At 33.3% G+C, this 23,583-nt stretch overlaps 1 protein-coding gene across 2 annotated transcripts in view; it reads left to right on the top strand.

The window, feature by feature from the left end:
* Positions 1-23,583, top strand: part of RNGTT (RNA guanylyltransferase and 5'-phosphatase) — a 226,184-nt gene that overhangs the window by 42,389 nt on the left and 160,212 nt on the right. The window lies entirely within an intron of this gene.

Genomic DNA, 23,583 nt, shown 5'->3' with positions numbered 1-23,583 from the left:
ATTCAAATTTAGTAGGCTTGGGATGGCTTTGAGGTTGTGTGTTTTTGAAAAGCCCCTTAGTCGATTCTGATTTTGAGCTAGATTTGGGTTCCACTTTCCTTTGTGTCCATGTGACAGTTTAAACTTCAGTAACCTAATTTATAATAATGATTTAGCCAGCCATTGAATTGAAGGCTACATCTGAGAATTTGTCTACTAATTGATTAAAGAGATCCACATAAAATGCTTACTGGATGGTGCTCAATGGTAGTTTTTGTCATAGCTGAGGACTCTTTTGAAAACCATTATTATATGGGAATCAACATTTAGTTTCTCAGAGTACATTCTGAATTCTCTTAGGGTGTGGTATAGTTGTTATTATACAAGAAAAGTAGTAAGAAGCAAAACATTTTCATATTTAAAACCAAACTCTGAAACATATCTTGGCTAGTTACATCTTTGGGGTTTATAAAGGATTGAAATGTCCTAATAGTAATTTCTTTAATTAAATTCTAGATATTAGAGTTACTGCTAATTAATAGAGATAGAGTCATTGAGTCCCAAGTTTTCAATTCTGTGAATATTTCAACAAAATTGGTACAGTTATCAAAATAGGTTGGAACTAATAATCTAGAGTTTATAACATTAGTGTTAATTAATATTATCACAGTATAATTATATTCTTCTCATCAAAATCATATCATGTGTTATATAATTATATATTATATATTGTATTTAAGTATGTATAGGTGTCCCACATGTGGGTTGATGAAACAAAATAGGTTAACAATAAAAGTCAACTGAAGTTATTACTTACTCCCAAAATCTGTCTAGATAATTTCTAGCTAAGTAGATATAAGGTAAAACTTTTGTTGCAAGCATAGGTATCATCCTAAATTAGAATTTTCCATTGTCCACATTAGGGGTAGCAAACATAAAATTTGGAGAGATTAAAAAATACTTTTTAGGTTAGTATTTCTAAATATTTTTTTGGGGGGGTGGAGGGTTCTAGAAAAAAAATAAATATTTTTTTTTCAAAAGAGTTAGACAACTAGATCTGAATGTATCAGAAACAGATAATAAAAGAGATTGAATTTGTCTCTTTGTTCATGCATGCATTCAACAAATACTTATTGAATATCTACAATATGCTAGAAATTGTGTTAGGTTTGCTATTCTTATTAGGAAATTTGAAATAATTATAAATATGATGATTTTTGTGTTCTGCTCTTCTTTTCCTTTTTGCATTGCTGGGGCTCAAACCCAGAGCTTCATATCTGCTAGGCAATTGCTATTCTACTGAACTACATCTCCAGCCCCTGTATTCTGTCTTTTATCTTAACATGTTCATTTTCCATGGTTATTATATATTTATTTATTTTTTCTGGTGCATCAGTGGTTCCTTTATAGAACAATTTTCAAAAACATGACTTGATCATCGCCACAGTAATATGTATAGTTTATTCTTGAGGCATTGAGACTGGTATGAGTTTTTTTTTTGTTATGAATAGCTGTACTTATTTATTCATTTTTGTTTTAAAGAGAGAGGGAGAGGGAGAGGGAGAGGGAGAGAGAGAGAGAGAATTTTAATCTTTTATTTTTTAGTTATCAGCAGACACAACATCTTGTTTGTATGTGGTGCTGAGGATCGAACCTGGGCCGCACGCATGCCAGGCGAGCGCGCTACCGCTTGAGCCACATCCCCAGCCCATTATTTATTCCTTATAATGATCTTTGTGTCAATTATAATAAAAGGAATATAACTTAGATAAAGTGTATGGAAACATTTAAAGTTCTTAATATACCTTGTTAAAGGTTGTAGTGATAAATCCCTAAGAGCATTACCTTGGAGTGTCCCTGTCACTGCATCATTGACAGTTTTAGGTAGTTTCATTTTTTTTTTTTTTTTTTTAAAGAGAGAGTGTAAAGAGAGAGAGGGAGAGAGAGAAAATTTTTTTAATTTTTTTTTTTTTTTTTTTAGTTTTTGGCGGGCACAACATCTTTGTTTGTATGTGGTGCTGAGGATCGAACCCGGGCTGCATGCATGCCAGGCGAGCGCGCTACCGCTTGAGCCACATCTCCAGCCCGAGTTTTATTTAATATAAGTAATAATGTAGTCAAGTTGACAATTAGAAAATGGATATTTTTCTTAAAACTTTATTGGTGTAAATATTCATTAAAGTCCTGTAATTTTATTATTGCCTTAATTAGCATTTTTGAATACCATTGTGATTGCCCAAATGTATTATGTATTTTTACTGTAAGAATCATTTTTGCAATTAAGACTTACTGAATACTTCCTGTATAAGAGTCATTGTTCTGAGAATTTTACACAGAAATTCTCATTTCATCTTCACAACTCTGTGGAGTAGGTGCTATTGTTATCCCCATTTTAAAGAATCATATAAAGGTAGTAGCCTTCCCAAGGCCATTCATGATTATAAGTAACAGGACTGGGTTTTGAATGCAGTTGGATTTGGTCCTAGGGCCCATAATCTTTACAATTATACTGTATCATGAGTGGATTTCTTTATTGCCAGATGATGTGCTCATTCCTTTTCAGTGTTTCTACTGTTTGAGTCTCAAGGGTGAATTTTTTTTGTTTAAGATATTTATTCTGATAATGTCTTCCTTATAAAACATTATATAGATAAATTAAAAGCTCTCTCTGTGAAAATATTTATCCTATTCCTGGAATAATCAATGCTAAGAGTTGGATGTTTGGTTCCTCGAAACATTATGCCCTTTTCTTTTTGCCTGCTGCCTTCTTTCCTTTGCAAATTTATTATTCATAGCACAGATTGGGTAATTAGTTCCAATACTAGTAAGCAGACCTCACAAATCTATAGATAAAAAGCCTCTTGGTTATTTTAATTAGTTTCTCGATTTTCCATATAAATGGTATGTTATATATACTGTTCTACTTTAGATGAGTCATAGAAACAATTTTCTTTGACATAGTTTTGTGATGGCAACTGAAATTTTATGTCACTTTTCACTTATGGGAGATCAGTATCTTTGTAGAAATAGCATTTATTGATTTAATAGCTAACTATTAACCTATAGGTTGGGTGTCCCTTATCTGAAATGGTTGGGACAGGAAATGTTGTGTATTTCTAATTTTTTAGATTTGGGAATATTTGTATATAAGATATCTTGGAGATAGGACCCAATTTTAAACCCAAAATTCATTTATGTTTTATATATACCTTATACACTTTGCTTGAAGGTATTATATACAATATTTTAACAGCTTTATGTGTGAAACAAAGTTTCATGGTGTTAATTTTTCCACTTGTGGCTTTAAATTCCAACCTAAACATTTTGTATTTTGGATTTTCAGATTAGGGATGCTCTTCCTACACTATAATTGTGCAGTATCTAAAGCAATACAGAACACAGTAGCAAAACAGTATAGTTCCTGCCCTCAAATAGCTTTGAGATAAATTAAAAGATGTAGTCAAATTATTTTTTGTTGAAGACAAATAAATAAGGAGAGATACCAAAGAACTTCCTTTGGAGCATTACTTGATGTTGCATATGAAAAATGACTGCTCTTTATGATTTTAGGAATATAAATTTAGTGTTCATAGAAATATTTTTTCATATTGTTTATTGATGACATATATTTTTAAATAGTGAAATAAATAAGAAATACAACTATATTCAGTATAATCAGCCTTTTCAGTGACAAATGTGAAACAAAACAGGCTATTTCTTTTGATTTTTTTCTTCTCATGGAAACTGATTGTTGTATAAAAATTAAGGCGTTTTTCATATCTTTCTACCTCTGTGATATGTTGTGCTGCCTAAACCACTTTGGGTAGCTTTTAAATTTCAGATCAAGGTAAATCTGAGCAATGGAGTTGGCATTACTCTCTGATGAAAACCACTTAAAAGAATGCAGTATTTTACATATTTAATTTGTATGGCTATGAAGTTCTGAAAAGCATAACCTGTAGCATTCATGGTAATTACTGCAAATGAATGTATCATTTGATTTTATACTTTGAAGTCTGATAAAGACACTATACATTATGAATAAAGCTGTTTAATCTAAAAGTAACTAATTAAAATAACCAAGAGGCTTTTTAGCTGTAGATTTGTGAGGTTTGCTTACTAGTATTGGAACTAATTACCCAATCTGTGCTATGAATACTAAGTTTGCAATATCTTGTTACCTTGGAAGCATTTCAGATCCCATAATTAGGTCAAGATCAGTTATTATGTTTGTACTTTACTAAGCCTAATTCATTTTTAGTAGTTGTGACTTTATTTTGACTTGATATGCATTTCAGTGAAAATATCTTTTTTTGTCTTGTGATTCTGGTCTTATAATAATAAAAAAAAGACAATGTCTTTTAAAAGTATTTTTCCCATTATAAAGTAATTCTTATTCATTGTAGAAAATTTAGAGAATGAAGATAGAGCAAAGGACCAAAAATGAAAAACAAAACAAAACAAAAAAAAACAGTCTGTCATTTCACCAGTTAGATATGGTTGTTGCTTATGTTTTGGTTGTGTGTTTTTAGGTCTTCCTCTCTTCCTCAGTTGAGTAAAAATGTATTCATTTCATAATGTTTTAGTGTTTATTATAAGCCAGGGACCCATTCGAGGTACAGAAAATTAGAGTGGACTCTGTATATTAAAACTTCAATTAGGTGAAATGGGTCTTCTGCAGAAATTATTCATTATACATGATTTTATTATTTAATAATCTGCTATTTGCAGCCTAAGTATTTCCCATTTCATTAAATATTTTTATTGCATATAAACATAAAATTATTTCTTTTAAATTCTTGTTTGTGGTTAAACAAGTTAAGCAGAACTGGAAAGTTTATAATACAGAGTCCTAGAACTCTTCCTGGGTCCGTCTTACTCCCAAAAGACAATCACTTTTTAAGTTTTTACATTTTTCTCTGTGGTTATCCCCAAGTTTTTAATACATGCTTATGTCACTATTAATCAACTTTAGGTGAGTTCCTTCTGGTGTAGCACATCAAAATCTTTGTGTCCATTTTTTTTTCCTTTAAAGTCTTCCATTATAGTTATTCTGTTATAGCTATTTCTTCATTGAGCATGCATGTATGTTTAACCCTTTCTTTCTTGTTCTAATAACACAAGAGTTTTTTTTTTTTGACTCTTCGTCTTGTAAGATGAGGATATTAAGAGTTCCCTGTCTTACATCTACCTCTTAAGTTATGCCATCCTTATTTAATTAATTGATTGATTAATTTGTTTTTGTGGTACTAGAGATCAAACCTAGGACCTCCTTGCATAGGACAGGAAAGTGTTCTGACTCTTGAGCTACATCCACAGCCCCAAGCCCTAAATTTAATACTGATACCTGTTTGTGTTTACATGTTGACTGCTGAACATAGTTTAAAAATTAAATTTTTTTAAAAATTCTGTGGTTGATTTTAAATAGTGAAAATACTTAATTTTTTTCTATTATTTAGTGGAAAGACTTATATTTTTTTTTTGGCAAGAAAAGAGAAATCATTATTAATGTTTGAAAGGTATAAGGATTTAATACATAGAATTGCTTACAAAGGCATCAGAAGGTGTAGAAGCAAAAGGAAGAAAAGGATCATCTTGAGATCAGTGAGCTGATGCTGCTTCTGGTTGGAGCCTGAGTAGCACTAGCTGTTGATCTGTGTGCTGGAGGAGGTGCTGCTGCTGTTAGAAGGATACTTTCTGTTCAGCGAAGTGGCCCCCACTGAGGGAATTTCCACTGAGGAGCCCCCTCATGGCTGCAGCTTTAAGTGACTTCTGAGATGCTGCCAAAAGTAAAAAATAAGTAGGTTTCTCCCTCCTTTTTTTTAGTCTCCTGCCAGTGAGCCAACAAGCCTGGGAAGTGTCTATTACTTCTCAAATCAGGTATGCTAGAGAGCACACAAGTACAGAGGTGGAATTGACCACGAAAGATACAGCTAACTTGCCAAGGGTTTAATGCCCTGACCCCTCTGCCCTTGCAAATGTTCTTGTTGTTGCGGCTGGGGTTGTGGCTCAGTGGTAGAGCGCTTCGCCTGGCATGTGTGAGGCCTTGGGTTCCATCAGCATCACATAAAAATAAATAAAAGTATTAAAAAAAATCTTGTTGTTGAATTCAAATAGAAGTTACTTTTATGCTTTACTAATTGTCTTTACTTTATTATCAAGTGTTTTTTAACATTTTAATTGTTTTATCTGTTCTTATATTTTTTTAGCTGTTCCAAAGACTTCTTTCTTAGAACTTTTTATGGTTTCTAGCTTTTAGCGTTCTCAGTTGTTACCCTGGTTTGCTCTAGCTTTCTGGGTTTCAAGTTTTTCTTCCCTCCTTTCCTCTAGTTTTTTTTTTTTTTTTTTTTTTTTTAATATTGAGGATTAAACTCAGGGACACTTAACCACTGAGCCGTATCCCCAGTCCTTTTATGTATTTTATTTAGACACAGGGACTTACTGATTTGCTTAGTGCCTTGCTAAATTGCTGAGGCTGGCTTTGAACTTGAGATTCTCCTGCCTCAACCTCCTGAACTTCTGGAATTACAGGTTTGTACCGCAGCGCTCAGCTTTCCTCTAGTTGTTTTCTTCTGGTTTCTCACATTGTATAAGGACACCTCCTTCAGTCACTTTCTAAGAATGTGCAGGAAGTAACTCATATCCATGCCTAGGTGTATGAAAATGCTGTTGCACTGGCCCTATACTTAATAATAATTTGGTTGTGAATAAATTGTAAGGTAAAATAATTTTTCCTTAGGATACTAAAAACCTTACTTTTGTATCTCCTTTTTTTTTTTTTTTAAATATTATTTTAGCTGTCGACAGGCCTTTATTTTACTTACTTATATGTGGTGCTGAGAATCAAACCCAGTGCCCTACACATGCTAGCCAAGTACTCTCCCAGTGAGCTACAACCTGAGCCCATACCTCTGTATCTTCTAGTAATGTCTATTACTGATAAAAGTTCTGATATTGATCTGATTTGAATTCCTTATTAAGTGGTCTGCACTGTCACTGGGCATTTTTAGACTTTTCTATTTATTCTTGGTGTAGAATTTCTTGGTTGTATGTAATTTTGTGTGTGTGCACGTGCGTGCGTTAACATTATAATATTCCCTCCCCCATTGATTGTGTATTTGGTGATCTCTGAATCAGAAAACCTGGGTTCTTCCATTTAGATTAATTTGACCTTATCTTTCATTTTCTAGAACTACTATTGATTGTTAAATTTACTTCCCACCCCACCCCCCATTTCTAAATTTTTCTCTCATAATTTTAATCGTTTCTCTTTTTCTGGGAAGTTCTCTCATTTTCCTGTCTTCTAGTTGAATTACTTATCCCAGCAGCTTTGCTTTTAATTTTTAAAGAGCACATACATTTTTGTTATCTGCTTGTTCTTTTTTTTTGACAACCTGTTTTCCTTCTCCTTTTTTTTTTTTTTTTTTTTTGCCGTGCTAGGGATCAAACCTATGACATTGTGTATGCTAGGCAAGCCTTCTAACCTTCTGCTACTGACGCAGTACCCTCCCGCCTGTTTTTGATTTATGGATACAATAGCTTCCTGAATCTGTGAAAGTTTAAAGGGGGTTTAAAGTTGTTTTTTATTCCTTGACTCATCTTCTTTTTTCATTTTTCTAGTTTTCCTCAAATGTGTTTGGTTCTTGGTTGACTGCATTGGAAAATGAGACCGCTTGGAAATTCTGTGAATGTAAGCTGGGTTTGTCAACTTCTGACCTTTGCTTTATGATAAACAGTTATGCTGAAGGACTCTAAATACTACTATATAGAGAATTTTTTTCTTCTGGTCGCCATTTATGACCTGTGTGTCTTGTAGGAATTAAATTATTGTATATTAGTTTAAAATAATTCTTCTTTTCCAGTCCATATGTCCCTCCACTCATTCTTTGTAGTTGATGCTTCTGGGTTTAGAGTTTTGTGGTTTTGCAAAACAGGCAGCTCCATCTGTGGATATTGGTACCTCAGCACTTCTCAGCACTTCACCATTTATTTCATGTCAACCCCATGAAATAAATGGTGAAGTGCTGATTCTCTCATACATCTGCTGATTCTCTTAATTTAGCAACTTAAAACATCATTCTTTTAAGGGATAGAACTTTATTTCCCTCTCCTTGAGTATGGATTGGATTTGTGTCACTTTAAAAAATGAAATATGGCAGAAAGTGATTGTCACTTCTGGGTTTAGATAATAAAAGTACTTTTTTTTTTTTTTTTTAGCAAGCTTTCTTTATTAAGCAGTGGAATGCTACATATTTAGGAGAGAAAATGGTAATTGATTACAACTAGAATCTGATTTTTTAAAATTTGCTCTACTTAGTTATACATGACAACAGAATGCACTTTGATTCATTGTACTCAAATGGAGCACAATTTTACATTTCTCTGGTTGTACACATGTAGGATCTCATTTGTGCAATCATACATGTACCTAGGGTAATGATGTCCAACTTATTCCACCATCTTTCCTACCCCCATGCCCCCTCCCCTCTGCCTCTCCCTTTTGCCTGATCCAGAGTTCCTCCATTGATCCGATGCCCCCCCCCCCCCACCATTAGGAATCAGCATCCACTTATCAGAGAAAACATTTGGCCTTTGTTTTGGGGAATTGGCTTACTTCACTTAGCATGATATTCTCTACTCCATCCATTTACCTTCAAATGTCGTAATTTTATACTCTTTTAATGCTGAGTAATATTCCATTGTGCATATATACCATGGTTTCTTTATCTATTGGATCTTAGTTTTATAAAGTTCAAGAGAGATTGGAATCATGACAAGTGAGATTTGAATTATGGCAAAAAATGCATTGGTTGGGTAGTCAAGGAGAACAGTTGTGCAACTTCAAATCAGAGGAAACAGTTGCAAAAGTTCCGAAACCCATTGTTTCTGGGAAAGGGTGAGAGCCCACTGTTTACCTTCTCTCCCAGGTCACATTGTCATCTTCTCTCCCTGGGGGTTAATATTTCCCATTTTCTTGAGGGTTGTTATTTTTCATATCCTTCACTCACTTTTAAAACCTACCAGATCTAATGCCTTTTGAGGAGGGAAAGTTTTGACCATAAATCATCACCAATGTATATTGGTATTTTTGTACTTTTAAAATATCTTTCTTGAGTCAGTATTGGCTACTTGTATTTTCTTAAAAATACCTATCCCATCTATGTTTTACAAAATTATTGTCATAACTGTCATATGATGTTCCATAATTTTAAAATTCCTAATAGAATTTACTCCTTTTTAATGCCTAATATTTACTCCTATCCTGTATCTTTTTTATTGATCAAAATTGCCAGAATTTTTAGTCTTTTTAACTAACTACTTTTATGTTGATCATTTCTCTATGAGTTTTTAATTTCACTAATTTAATTTCATTTATTGTTATTAGTTTTTATTTTACTGCTTAAAAATTATTTTGGTTTTTCTCCCTACCTAGTTAAATTTTAACTTGAAAGTCATTCATTTTCTATCTTCTTATTTTCTATTATAGTTTTTTTTTAAATTTGTTTTGTTTTGTTTATTTTTTGGTAGTGGGGATTGAATCCAAGACTGTACTACTCAGAGCCACAGCCTGGGTTCTTTTTATTTTGAGATAGGGTCTCATTAAGTTGCTTAGGGCCTTGCTTAGGGCCTTGCTAATTTGTTGAAACTGGCCTTGAACTTGTATGTATATTAATATCCAGATACTACTTTACCTATATTACATGAATTTGAACATTTGTTTATCCTCAACAAAGGTATACATATCTCTAACTCAGAAACATGCATGTGTTTGACAGCAAGGAGGACAGTTTGATTGGAACTCAGCACTAAAGAAGGACCTGGGTCAGGTCAGGTAGGGCCGTGTAGGCCATTGCAAAGGTAGGCTTTTATTCAGAGTGAGATGAGCAATCATGGAAAGATTTTGAACAAAGAAAAGACATAATCCGACTAGCTTTAATAGAATCATTCTGGATATATTAATTGCATATATGAATTTTAAAATAAAGTCTAATAAAAATGGAGTAAAATAACTTTACTATTTTGTTAAATAGGCCTGTAACAGTATAGTAGTCCCCCTTTGCAGAAGATACATTCCAAGACCCTCAATGGATGGCTAAAACATATATATAATTTTTTCCTCTACATATATTCATATTTTTCTATACATAAAAAGCTTGATTTATAAATAATAAAAGTACTTTTAATACTTCCATCCTGGGTGTTCTCTTGGATCAGTTGCTCTGGAGGAAGCTGGCCACCATATGATGAGGGCATTTTAGGCTGTCATTTTACCCTACTATCTTATCATTTGGCTTGGGCTGCTTTATTTCACTGCTTCACTACTAAGCTCACTTATGAGGTTGATGGTAGGCCTCAGTTCCTCACTGGCTATATCTTATATGTGGGCTTCTCCATTAGTTGTGTTTGGGAAAAAGAGCTTTTCTGTACCCATTTAGGTTTTGAGGTTGGGTGCCTACAGATTATACTAACAAAAGGCTGATTACCAGGAGAAAAAGCTAAGTATTATATGAATACTTATGCATGTGAAAGTATACAAAATGAGTGGTTTGCTAAATTTACCTTACTTAATAGGAAAAAGGAAAGGTAGAGAATAGGGTTCTAGGAGAAGAATAAATGAGTTTCATTAGGAAAGAAATAGATATTTGGAGAAAAATGGTAATTTAAGTTTGTGATAGTTTGTTTTTGCAGGTGGGAGTAATCTTTTTCCCTTTCTTCATGAATGTAAAACTCTCCAGAGAGGGGATTTATGATAGCTTAACTCTTCCTGGGGGTGGAGTTTCTAGAAGGAGCAGATTAATGGCATCCTTATTTCCAGAACTTTCTGCTTTTAAGTCATTAAAGGGAAACTCTTAAAAGGCTTCTTTCTGTATCTATTGAATCCCCACATATCTTCAAGTTAAAATAATCCTTATACTAAAATCTGGGGTTTTAAGTGGGTTCCCACAGTTGCCTAAGTGCCTCAGGACTTGGTCACCTCCAGAGCAATTGATCTAAGAAAGCACCCAGATGAAGTGGTACTACCTTTATCATCCAATTTCAAAAGTGATATATGATCACTTTTTATTTTTAAAGAAGTGATATATAATCTCAACCCACCCTTAAGGGGAGGGGAAATTAATCTCTATCTTTGGAAGGTCAAAGAATTTGTGGACTTTTAGGAATTTTTTTTAAGCTACCAAATAGCTTTATGTTTTAAAAAGAAAAACAAAACAAACTTTGCTATTATTTTGATGATGTCTTAGAAGAGGAATCATTCTGGATTCTTAATGCCATTATATGAACGTACTGTACTTTGACTGTTACTCATGGTTGTAAATTTAGACTGTTTTGACATTTTTGTTTTTGTAACAATACTATGATAATATTATTCTAGTTAACTTTTCTCAAATGATTATTTATTTTATAATAGTTTATTGTAATAATTTATTAGCTCTTGAAGACACTTGTGGAACATACATACTTTTTTAGTGTTAAAAAATCCAGTGCATAATTTATTATTTTAGTATTTTCTGCAATGGTATTTATGGCCATATTTTAAAATAATTAATATTTTAATGATTTATTAAACAGATTAATTGCTGAAAAATTTCTGTAACTTCTGGTTTAGTTTTGGTGTTTTATGAGTTCACTAGATGGCAGCAGAGGACCAGCTTTATTCACGCTGCTTGCAGTAGAATTCTGTTGATTTTATCCAGTGCATCTTATATCTAATACATCTTAAAATAGTAATTTGGGATTTTAAAAAATTTAGTAAGAATTAGCAGGATCATGTATACTACATTATTGAAACCATAGACATTTGACAATGTTAACATGTTCTTTTGTGTCTGGCACTTGAATTATTTGTAGATGACCTTGAAGTATTTTCATAAAAAAAATTAGCTATAATAAAGTCTCTAGAAGTGTTTTGTCTGCTTCAGGAAACTCAGATATTCTTATGTTGGAATTTTGGAAGAGAATTAAGTGAAAGTTCTGTTTTATCCTACGTGGGTTTATTTGTTTATTTTTTCTTATTTGTGTTGGGAATGAAGGAGTTGTATAGAAAAACTCGGTGTTGGAGTAAAGCTCTTTTATCTTAAATACTGAAATTTATGCTCATGAGGTAGAAAAGGTATTTTACTTGCATATGGTATGAAGAACAGAGATTTTAATAAATGAGCTCTAATTATATATTTTGGGAAAAATTTCCATAATCATATTTTAAAAAATCATATATAATTGAGTACTTATTTAATTATATTTTCTTCAGAAACGACATTGAGTTTTTGCATGTTTGATGGTACTTTGGTCCTTAAAAGTGTTTGTTAACCAGGTAAAGAAATTGGAAAATTTGTATTTCTGACAGTTTTTTTTTTTAAAGTGTGAAATTTGATTTGAAGAATTTATAAACATTTATTAGTACAGTGTGTCTCTGGCTTTTGGTTCAGCTCTAAATTTGCTGCCATTGCTAATATTTTTGCTGGTAAGGTGAACTTTCTTGGACCAGTTTTATTTTAGTAACATTTTAGAATTTAGAAAATTTGATTAAATACTTTTGCATGGTCAAAGAACTTAAATTTAATTCATCATGAAATATTTAGAAGGGAATTTAAGCTTTTATATGTTATCCTAGCTTGATAAAATGCAAACTAATTGACTAGAATTATAGAATATAGAATATGATCAGAACAAATCAAATTCCTATTTAAATGATGAATTTCAAACAATTGCACATCGAAATTATGCTGCAATCTGGTTTTGATAGTTGCATTTATTAATATCAGTCCCCATTACATTTAATTTTGTAGTCTCGGTAGTATTTAGTCACTTGTTTTTAGTATTTAACTGTTGAGATGGTGCATCTAGAATTTCTTCTGATTTTTGTGTAAACATGATTAAAGACTAGTGGCAACCAATTGACTTCTACTAGTCTGATCCAGTAAGCATTACTTATTAGTATTAAATAAAAGTGAAAATGGAGGTCATAGTTAGGCATACACCAAGGCAAACCCTTTAAACCCAAATTTAAAATAATTTTGATTTCTTGAAATGCTATCTGTACTTATAAAAGAAACACAAAACATAAGCTTTTGGTCCTTGATTCTATTCTTATCCTTAAAACAAATTGAACAACAAATCAGCTATAGACAACTGATTGAACAGCTTTTCTTGCCCTAAAAAGGATGTTAATATCTAATACAAGAAAGGTCTAAACACAAGAAAGGCCAAAAATACTTCCTCCTTTATGCTTTATAAACTGCTGTAACTGCAATTTTTACCATTTGGTTTGAAGTTTTCCAGATTTCCATCTGTACTTTTCACATGACAATATTTCAATGTTTCTCAACTTGTTCTGATTTTAGTTTTGACTCTAGTAAATGAAGAGATGAAAACCCATTTAAAACACTTGGTATACTTAAATATAATCTTACTTGCATGCATTTTCCTGTGTACATGCAGTGATATTAAGTACAATCAAGCATTATCATGTTGTGCATCTTCTGCAGGTGTTTTTAATTATCTTTCTTAAAAAGTACCTTAGTTGTCAAGCATGGTGGCATGCACCTGTAGTCCTAGCTACTTGGGGAGGATAAGGCAGGAGGTTATTGAGTTTGAGGCCAGCTCAGACAACACAGAATTTTCTTTTTTTTTTTTTTTAAAGCCATTTTAAGTAAAAAAGGACAAAGCAGGAGGCATTATGCTACTTCATGTGAAAACATACTGCAAAGCTGTAATAATCAAAACAGCATGATATAAAAACAGACACAAACCAGTGGTACAAAATAGAGAGCTTAGAAGTAAATTCAATAATCTGAACTAAGATGCTAAGAACATGCACTGGAGAAAGGACTTCTCAATAAAGTTGTTGGGAAAATTGGATATCTACATGCAGAGAAATGAAGTTAGACCTCCATCCCTCACTATTTACAAAAAAAACTCAAAATGGATTAAGGAGTTAAACGTAAGACCTGAAACTATGATACTACTAGGAAGAAACATAGGAAGTGATTCAGGACATTGGGATGGGCAAAGGTTTTTTGGACATGACCTTAAGATCACAAGAAACAAAAGCAAAAAATAAATAAATGGAATTATACCAAATTAAAAAGCTCCTGCACAGGAAAGAAACCAGTCAGCAGATCACAGAGACAACTTACAGAATGGGAGAAAATATTTACAATGTATACATCTGACGGGGTTGATATGCATAGTGTATATAAGGAACTCCAGTAACTCAATAGCAAAAAAACCCAATTTAAAAATAGGCAGCAGATCTAAATAGACATTTCTCAAAAGAGGACACACAAATGACTGACAGATATGTGAAGTAATTCTGAACACCTCTAATTATCAGAAGATTGCAAATCAGGGGCTAGGGTTGTAGCTCAGTGGTACAGTACTTTTCTCGCATGTGTGTGGCACTGGGTTTGATCCTCAGCACCACAGAAAAATCAGTTAACCAATCAATCAAACACATTGTCTCCATCTATAACTAATATACACACACACACATATATATATATATATATATATATATATATTTGTACATATATATGCGTGTGCGTGTGTGTGTGTATATGTGTGTGTGTGTGTATATATATATATATATATATATATATATATATATATGAAGAATGTAAATCAAAACCATAATCGGATATCACCTCATTTAATAAGGATGGCTGATAACAAGAAAACTGAAGAGAACAAGTGCTGGTAAGGGTGTGGAGAAAAGGGAACCCTTGTACACTGTTGGGGGGATGTTTATTAGGACAGTCATTGTGGAAAACAGTATGGAGCCTCTTCAAAAAACTAAAAGTAGAACTAGTATTTGTTCTAGATATCACACTATGGGGTATATATTAAAAGGAAATGAAATCAGTATATTGAAGAGCCTCTGTACTTCCACCTTCATTGTAGCACTATTCACAATTGTGAAAAAAAGGAAATAACCAAAGTGTCGATAAACAAAATGTGGTACGTATACACAATGGAATATTATTTAGCCATAAAACACTGAAATTCTGTCATTTGTGAAAACATGGATGGTGTTAAACATAAAACTCTGAGCACAGAAAGACAAATTTGACATGATCTTACTCATGTGGAATGTAAAAAGTAGATCTCAGAAGTTTAGAGTAGAATGGTGATTACTAAAGTTGGGAACAGTAGAGTGGGAGGAGAGGGTTAGGAAAGGTTGATCAATGGGTATTATAGGAGGAAGAAGCTTTGGGGTTCTGTTGCATTTGTTTCATTATAGATATCAGTTATATTCTGTATATTTCAAAAAGAAGAAATAAAAATAGAAGAAAGAATTTTGAAAGTTTTATAAATGATAAATATTTGAGGAGATAAATATATTTAACTTAAACATGTAATATACACATGTATCAAACATTACATGATGCCCCATTACTATATACTTTCAATGTTTTTTATTATATTGGTTAAAAAACCCATCAGTTATGCTATTAGCTCATTTCTGAATTTAAAAAGGCAGGATCTTTATAGTAAAATGTTTATGGTAAAATCTGGTATCTATGTTAGAAGTAAACTTTTCTCAAATTTCTTCTGGATTACGTCTTTTCCTTTCAATAAAATATTGTTTTGAAAATATTCATTGTTTGAAAAGCAATTACATGAAAACATGAAAAAAATATAGCTTCTTTTAAGGAAAATTTCTAATTTCAGACAAGTTTTAAAAGGTCACTGTTTGGACAACTTATTTGGAGCTGCCAAATATCTTGATGTGTGGCAATAAAGTTTTGGGAGAAGAATGAATTTGCATAATTAAAAACAGAAAACTTAAGACATGTTTATGCCCTTAAATAGATAAAAATTTAATTGTGGTATTAAAATGAGAAGAGGAGAGAACAGTATGAAGTACAATTGCATATAAATGATATGACATGTACTTAAAAATGAAGGAGGTCTTAGGTGGAGGATGTTAGCCAAGGACAGGTAGTAAGTAAGAGGAGCAATATGAAGAAGGAAGTCCTGAGGTTCAAAAAGCCTGAGTAGGACTGACCTTACTGATAATTGGTATAAACCCTAAATCTCTGTAAGTTCTGAACCCTTGGCATTTAGGTGCTTAGGCTAAAGGAAGAAAATGGTTACACTAGTTGCTGCTTAATCCCTTTATTTGTATTTTGAAGAGTGTCAGAGTTTGCTGAACCAAGATTCTCTGACTTTTTAAACTGTTACGTCAACTCACATTTCTTGACTTGTTCTTAGGAAGTTGAAGGATGGGGAGTTTTCTTTATTTCAATCTTTTAAAAAATTAGGGTCACTCACTGCTGAGTTAGTGGGTTAACCCAGTGGCTTTTGAGACATTAAGAGAGTTGTTTTTGAAACTGAGCATAGAGTATGGTAAGAATATTTTTCATAGTTATATAGAATGCAGAGTGATGAACACCTTGAGTAATAGTTACTGTGACAATAGAGAGATGTGCTTAGCCAAAGGTGGTGATGTCTCAGAAAGTGAAGCCTGGGAGACATCACCAAAACACCTTTCTAGCAGAAGGCTCTGGAAGACCCTGTATCAGTTATCTTCCAGCACTTTCCCATTTTCAGTTGTAATTCAGGAAGTATTAGGTGATTGGGATTTAGTGAAAGCTTTGACTGAAAGTAGATTATATTAGCATTCATTCATTTTGAAATTTCCCAATAGTGAATTTCAAAAGTTGTATAATAATATGAAAATTAGAAAACTGATTGGAACTTGCTTGTGATCATGCTTAGTCCCCCCCCCCCCTTTTTTTCTTTTTACCTACCTCCTTTGCTCTTTTTATCTTAGTTAGCTGCACCCTCAGTATACTAAATTCAGGTTTGCTCTACCATGGAGCTACATTCCAACCTTTTTAATTTTAAAACAGGGGTCTCACTAAATTGATTCAAACTCGAGATCCTCCTGCCTCAGCCTTCTGAGTAGCTAGAATTCCAGACAAGAACATTTCTATAGCTTAGAAAGAAAAAAATTAATGTAGCCTTTGGACACATTCTTCAATAGAAGCCTCTTTTTTCATGTGTTTTAAAAAGTTCTAGTTTTTCTTGACATCTGCTATCTGGCTTTTATATTTTCTTTTTGCAGTTTTAGTGTTAGGGTGGCTAGAGGCTATTTAATACAATTGGGTTTCTTTCTAGTTCTCATTCATTTAGCCTTGGCTGGTGCCCAAGATTTTGCATTTTTTCAAGCTACCAGGTGCTGCCAATGCTATTTGTCCAGGGACCACACTTTATGTAGCAAGAATCTACTTCATTTTCTCAGTGTGAGGATATTAGAGCTGGAAAGACCAGGTCGTTTGCTCAAGTTCTTATACCTAATCAGTAATGGTGGACTTTTTTTTTTTTTAAATATTTATTTATTTATTTATTTTAGTTTTCGGCGGACACAACATCTTTGTTTGTATGTGGTGCTGAGGATCGAACCCTGGCCGCACGCATGCCAGGCGGGCGCGCTACCGCTTGAGCCACATCCCCAGCCCTGGACTTTTAATATTTAATGTAAAAAAGTCATCTCTCACAGTATAAGGAAATATTTAAAAACTTAGCTCTCTACCTTATTAAATGTTAATTCATTGTTAAGCCAAAATTTTTATGTAACTATACACTTGATTATTTTTATTATATGTCATTAATTCTGTGGAATAGGAGAGAGGAATTCATAAACTGACATTGCACCCTATGCTGTGCCAAACTCTGTTAATAGTGTTGATTTTTATGTGGATGGGAAGCTTTGCAGAAGACTCTAAATCTTGCTGTTTGAGGACACTCTCTTAAAACAAAAACATCTAGATTTTGAAAATGATTAATAGAAATAAATATACAGGACAGTTTGGAGATTTCGCAGTTCTTTATTGTAGGTCTTCAAAATTTATTTGTGATGAATTAACTCAAATTGAAATATAAGATAGTCTTTCGACTGATTTTTTTCCACAAAGTTTAATAAAAACTGTTATGCTTAAATAAAACTTGATAAACAGAACATGGTAGAAAGTTTGTAGTATAAACAATATATAAAATAGAAACGACTGTGCTTATCTAGAAGAAATGTAATTGTTGGCAGATTGTCCAAGTCTTCTGTGATATGCTGCTGGCCTGCCATTTAATATACAATTAACATTCTAAGATAAAAGAATGGTTAGACAGATTTAGCAATTAAATTGGTGGGGTAGTGAATGGACTTTGCAATTTAAAATTAAATAATACGTGTTGTCTGTTTAATTACTGTGTGCATAAGTGATCACAGAATAGAATGAAGCTGTGGGCTTAAAGTGAATTTAAGACTGTAAAGCCTTAATCACATCTGTTTCATGACTTTAAATTGGTGTGATATGAGGATGAAAGAGGAGCTTATCCTTTTGGAGAAGACTGTTGTGCTTACAATAAACCAAACTTAAAATTTATCTATAGGTTTGGAATCTTTTCATAATGTTAAATGAAAATTTTGATAGTTTTTGATAAATTGAATATAATTGTGTTTTCATTTCAGTGGTTGTAAACAGCAGTGATAAAATGAAGCAATTGAGGTTTTAAATTACCTGAAGTGCTACTCTGAGATTCCTTAACTTTAAGCTATGTTTTCATGGAATTATAGTATAGTCATTGGTTGAGTTCCCAATTTAGCCTATAAATTTTATTTAATTCTTAAGGTACTTAAATTACTGTGTTTATCTGTTACAAAAATAACAAATGCAACAACTAGTGATTAAACTATAATTGAAACATAAGAAGTTTATAAAAACTTTGAATAGTTTAAAAACTCTTGGAAAACTGATTTGATTTTATATGATAAGGAGAATAGAGATTTCTTATGGAGATTGTGAAGGGGACTCTGACATTGATTATTTTCTCTAGATGGATTAAAAATCTTACTACTTTTAATTTTGCTTGGTAACATCTGTCTCTATCTTTGGTCATACTTAATTAAGTTCATGAAGAACTAAGTAACGAAGGTGAGAAGGAAAAAAATATTATTATTATTTAAAAAATTTTTTTTAGAGAGAGAATTTTTCAATATTTATTTTTCAGTTTTCGGTGGACACAACATCTTTATTTTTTATTTTTATGTGGTGCTGAGGATCGAACCCAGTGCCCCGCGCATGCCAGCATGCCAGGCGTGTGTGTTACCGCTTGAGCCATATCCCCAGCCCTATTATTATTTTTTTATTTTTGGGTACCAGGGATTGAACTCAGGGGCACCCAACCACTGAGCCACATCCCCAGCCTTATTTTTTATATTTAAGAGACAGGATCTCACTGAGTTGCTGAGGCTGGTTTTGAACTCCCGATCATCCCGTCTCAGCCTCCTGAGATGTTGGGATTACAGGCATACACCAGCACTTTTTAATAAACTTCTTAATAAACCTATGATAAAGTTTATTCAATACTGTGTTTTTTAGAATATGAAAAAAAATTGAAAATGGGTTAAAGTGGGCATGGATGCATTTTGTGATCAGAGTAGAATTTACTGAGCGAGCTAGTAAGAAAGACAGGTGAAGTGTGCATAAGTTCCATGGAGAAGGGGAAAGCTGGAGTTTGGCATTTCAGCTGTTCTTGTATTGTTTTTAGAACAAGGTATGATAGGTGTTGGTAGACAAGGGTCAAACTCTGATCAACTACTCTTATGTTAGGAAGGTTTATAAATTATATCTGGGAAAGTGTATGTAAACTCTGAATTTTCTTTATAAGAAATTTTATTATACCTGAATTTATTTCCATATAGCTCTACAACCTTGTGAATTAGGTCTCAGAGACTTGTTTGCCAGTTCTGTTGGGAGTAGGAAGGGAATATAGCTGGTATAGAAAGAACAGAGGTTTGGAAGTAGATTCTTATAAAAGAAAAGATGCATAGGGAAAGTTAACTTTGGGCTTAACACTTGTCTCTGTTGAAGCATGAAAAGTAGATGTCATGTCACTTGGCATGAAGTTATATATAAATAGTTAGTATTATATAATCCTTGGTAGGTATTGAGGATATGCTGGGACATAACAATAGGGTTATATCATAGGTATATTTAACTTACTTGAACTTAGCTGTAATGGGCAAAAAAGAAATGGGGTGGGGAACAACCAGCATATCCATTAACATTCTTGATTATAAGCAGTAGAAATCAACTTTGGCTAATTTATGCAAAGAAATATATTGAAGGCTCTTGGGAGAACTGGTCTTGGAAAGTGCATGGGAACAGTGGTAACCTTCAGCAAGGAGAAGAGCCAAAGTGAGGACACAGGAATACTTTTGAGTAGGAAGCCCCCATGGACACTTGCTGACAATGTCTCAGCGGTTGTTACGAGTAATTTTTCAATTGTCCTGGTTCCTCTGTCACTCACTCAAGCTAAAAAGTCTGGGGAATGGAATATTTGATTGTCTGGCTTAGATCCTGAGCCTATTTCCAAACTATTTATTGGGGATAAGGATAGAGGAAATCCAGGCTTTTGGTTTCTATTCTAAAAAGAAAATTATCCATAGCAAAGATCAAACTCATAGTGTCTGTCATTTCTCCTGAACAAAATGAAATGATTATTTCTTCCTTAAAGTGTTGCATGGCTCAACAAATAAATATTCCCAATTCCTCAAGCTAGAAGCTTGGAAGTTATCCTTGATTTTTTCCCCCATTTTCTCAGCCTCATATCAAGCAAATAGTTTATTGTCTTGTCATTCTGCCTCCTAAATGTCTTGAATCTAGCCACTTATCTCTAAGTTATGATTATCTTTGTAGTTCCAGCCACTGTGATTTCTTACTAGGTCTACTACAGAGGTCTCATAATTTCTCATTGTCTACCCATTGGCTCCTACCTGTTTAGATATATATTATGTATGGGTGAACTTCTAAAAATGCTTATCAGATTGTGTTATTAGTTTGCTTAAAACTTTTCAGTGGTCTGCATTTATTTACCAATTTCTTGGTTCCAATCTACTCTTTTTTATATTGGTAGTTGGGTGCCAAGATTTGTAAAATACATTTCCCTATTCCTTCACCAGCATGCTTTCTGTAGGGTTTCAGCATTTGGGGGTACTGGTAGGAATTTTGAAGGTGGGAGAAAGGACTTCTCATTTCTAGTTTCCGTAAGGATGCCTCTAGCAGATGAGGACCCCTGCCATTCCATTCTTCATCTTCTCTTGGAGAATTCACCATCAGTGTTGTTTTCCTCTCAGAGCTACCAGCTTTGGGGTCAGGAATCCTAGGAGATGAAGTAAGTGCCTGCCACTTGTATCACTTTCTCACCCACTAGACTTGGTCTTACTACAGAGGTCTCATAATTTTATTTATGTTCCTTTAAGATGTTGAGCAGTCTTCATCCTGGGGCTCTTTAATAGGGATTCAAACTTGAGCTATAGGCTTTTCTCAAAGGTCTAGGTACCCACTATATGGTGCCATCCTTAGAGATTTGAACCTCCTCTATCCCTTTCCAGGCATAGTCTCATAACGCCTTTTCTCTAAGCTGCTAGTTTCTGATACTTTTTCCATTTGTTCCCCAGCTCTGCAGGTAGTAGTACTTCCTGGAATTATTAATCTCTGGGTTACTTCATTTTTCCTGTTTTACCTTTTTAGCTTTCCAGTATCTGTATAACTAATTTCTATATTAAATATCCTATATTAATTATCCATATGGTTTCCATTTGTCGTGTACAGACGATTTTCTATTTTTTAGGATAAAGAAAAAAAGTTTCATAATTACTATGTCCCTGGCTACTTCTTTAGCCTTGTGCTATGTAATTTTCCTGCTTTCTCCTTCTGCTTCAGTATTCTGCAGATTTTATTTGTCAGAAGGTGCTACATTGTCTTATCTCAAGGATATTGCTTCAGCTAGTCTGTATCTTGCCCTTCCTATTTTTCCCTTCCCTGCTCACCCCACAGTAATTTGCTTGGCTAACTCCTACATAATAAATGTAAAGTTTTTTTTTTTTTTTACTCTTATTATAACCACACTTTAGCTACTCAATGAATGTAACCCTTTGGGATGTCTTCCCTGATCTTCAGACTCTGCAATATATATTGCATCCTCCTGTAGTACCTTGTACTTCAACTTTCCAAAACTTTTTATTTCTGGGATTATTTGTTTAATGTCATATTTTCTTGTTTAGGGTATAAATTATATGAAGTTGGAAAGAGAATCTGTGCTCTTCACTGTTATGTCCATGTAGCATTGGGCTTGGCTCCTGGCTGGCCCTCTGATAAACATTTAAAAAACTGGTTAATCTTTTAAGAAAAAAAAATAGTGAGTTTGATAGGGGTTAGCAAAAATGGATAGGGATGGTGGTAAAATAAGTCAATTTAATTGACCAATGTTTTCTGTTTGTATTGCCTGTTAAAAAATACTTATGTGGAGGCTAGAGGAGGAAGACTATTTATTGTGTGGAAGCTACTGTAGTATAAAGAATGAAATTTAGCATCCTTATTTTATTGCCACTAATGAGGTTTAACATCCTTGTTTTATTGACACTTTCCAAATGTCTGATTATATATTACTTATCTTTCCCTTTTCCTTTTCCCTTCCTTTTCTTCTTATTTAATTTTTTGGTAGCTTTAATCCCTTGCCTTTTTGTATGCTTTAGAAAGCAATTTGTGTTTTACTTCTGAAAGTAAAGTATAATGAGGCAAGCAGATATCATTAATAGTTTCACTGCATAGAAATTGCAGCTCTTAACATTTTCGTATAGGTTTTCCTGTCATTTTTTTAATATTTATTTTATTTAGTTGTAGTTGGACACAATACCTTTATTCCATTCATTTACTTTTATGTGGTGCTGAGGATTGAACCCAGGGCCCTGCACATGCTAGGCAAGCACTCTACTGCCGAGCCACAATCCCAGCCCCCTCCTGTCTGTTTGTATCTAGTATGTATACACAGTTTTATCTTCCCTTTTCCCTGTTACCATATTATGCATTCTGATTTTTAACTTGTTTCCTTTCCACTCTTTTTCCAGATTATGAATCGCTTTTCATTTTATTGTTTTTATCATTGTTTTGAAAATGCTTGCATAGTATGCTTTTACATGCACATGTGGTATTTACTTAACCTATCTGCTCTTTGATGGATATTTGAGTTTTTCACTTTTACTGTTATGAAATGCTGTGATGTACTTCCTTGTATGTATAGTATTGCTTAACAAGTGTTTTGTGTGTGTTCAGATAGACAAGGTACAAGGTACAAGGTGTCTGATCTGTGGGAAGGGACAAAATATAGAAAACAGAAATCTCTGAAAACAGAGCTCATATTTGTAGGTAATATCAATAATTGCTTAAGTTGTAGATGAACATAATACCTTTACTTTATATATTTTTGTGTGGTGCTGAGGATAGAACCTACTGCCTCCAACTTGCCAGGCAAGCCCTCTACCACTGAGCCACAACCCAAGCTCCCATAATTGCTTTTTATTTGACCTTTCCTTATGTTGATTTAAATTTCTTTTGAAAACGATCCAGAGCATTTCCTACTTCTTTTAAGATTCCTGAATTTTCCCTATCCACCAGGAGTTGCTACTTTTGAAGGGTAAGTAAAAAGAGACCCTTGAGGGACTAAGTATTCCTGTTGTTTGTGAACCTGCTAGTCTAGCCTTTGGTGTAATAGTTTCTCAAATGCACATTCAGTCCAGATTGAGGCTGATTTTATTTTTCT

This window comes from Spermophilus citellus (genome assembly GCF_964194105.1).
Source record: "Spermophilus citellus genome assembly, chromosome: 5".
Taxonomy (NCBI): Eukaryota; Metazoa; Chordata; class Mammalia; order Rodentia; family Sciuridae; genus Spermophilus; species Spermophilus citellus.
Note: the sequence above shows the minus strand (reverse complement) of the source record. Positions and strands in the feature narration are given on the sequence as shown.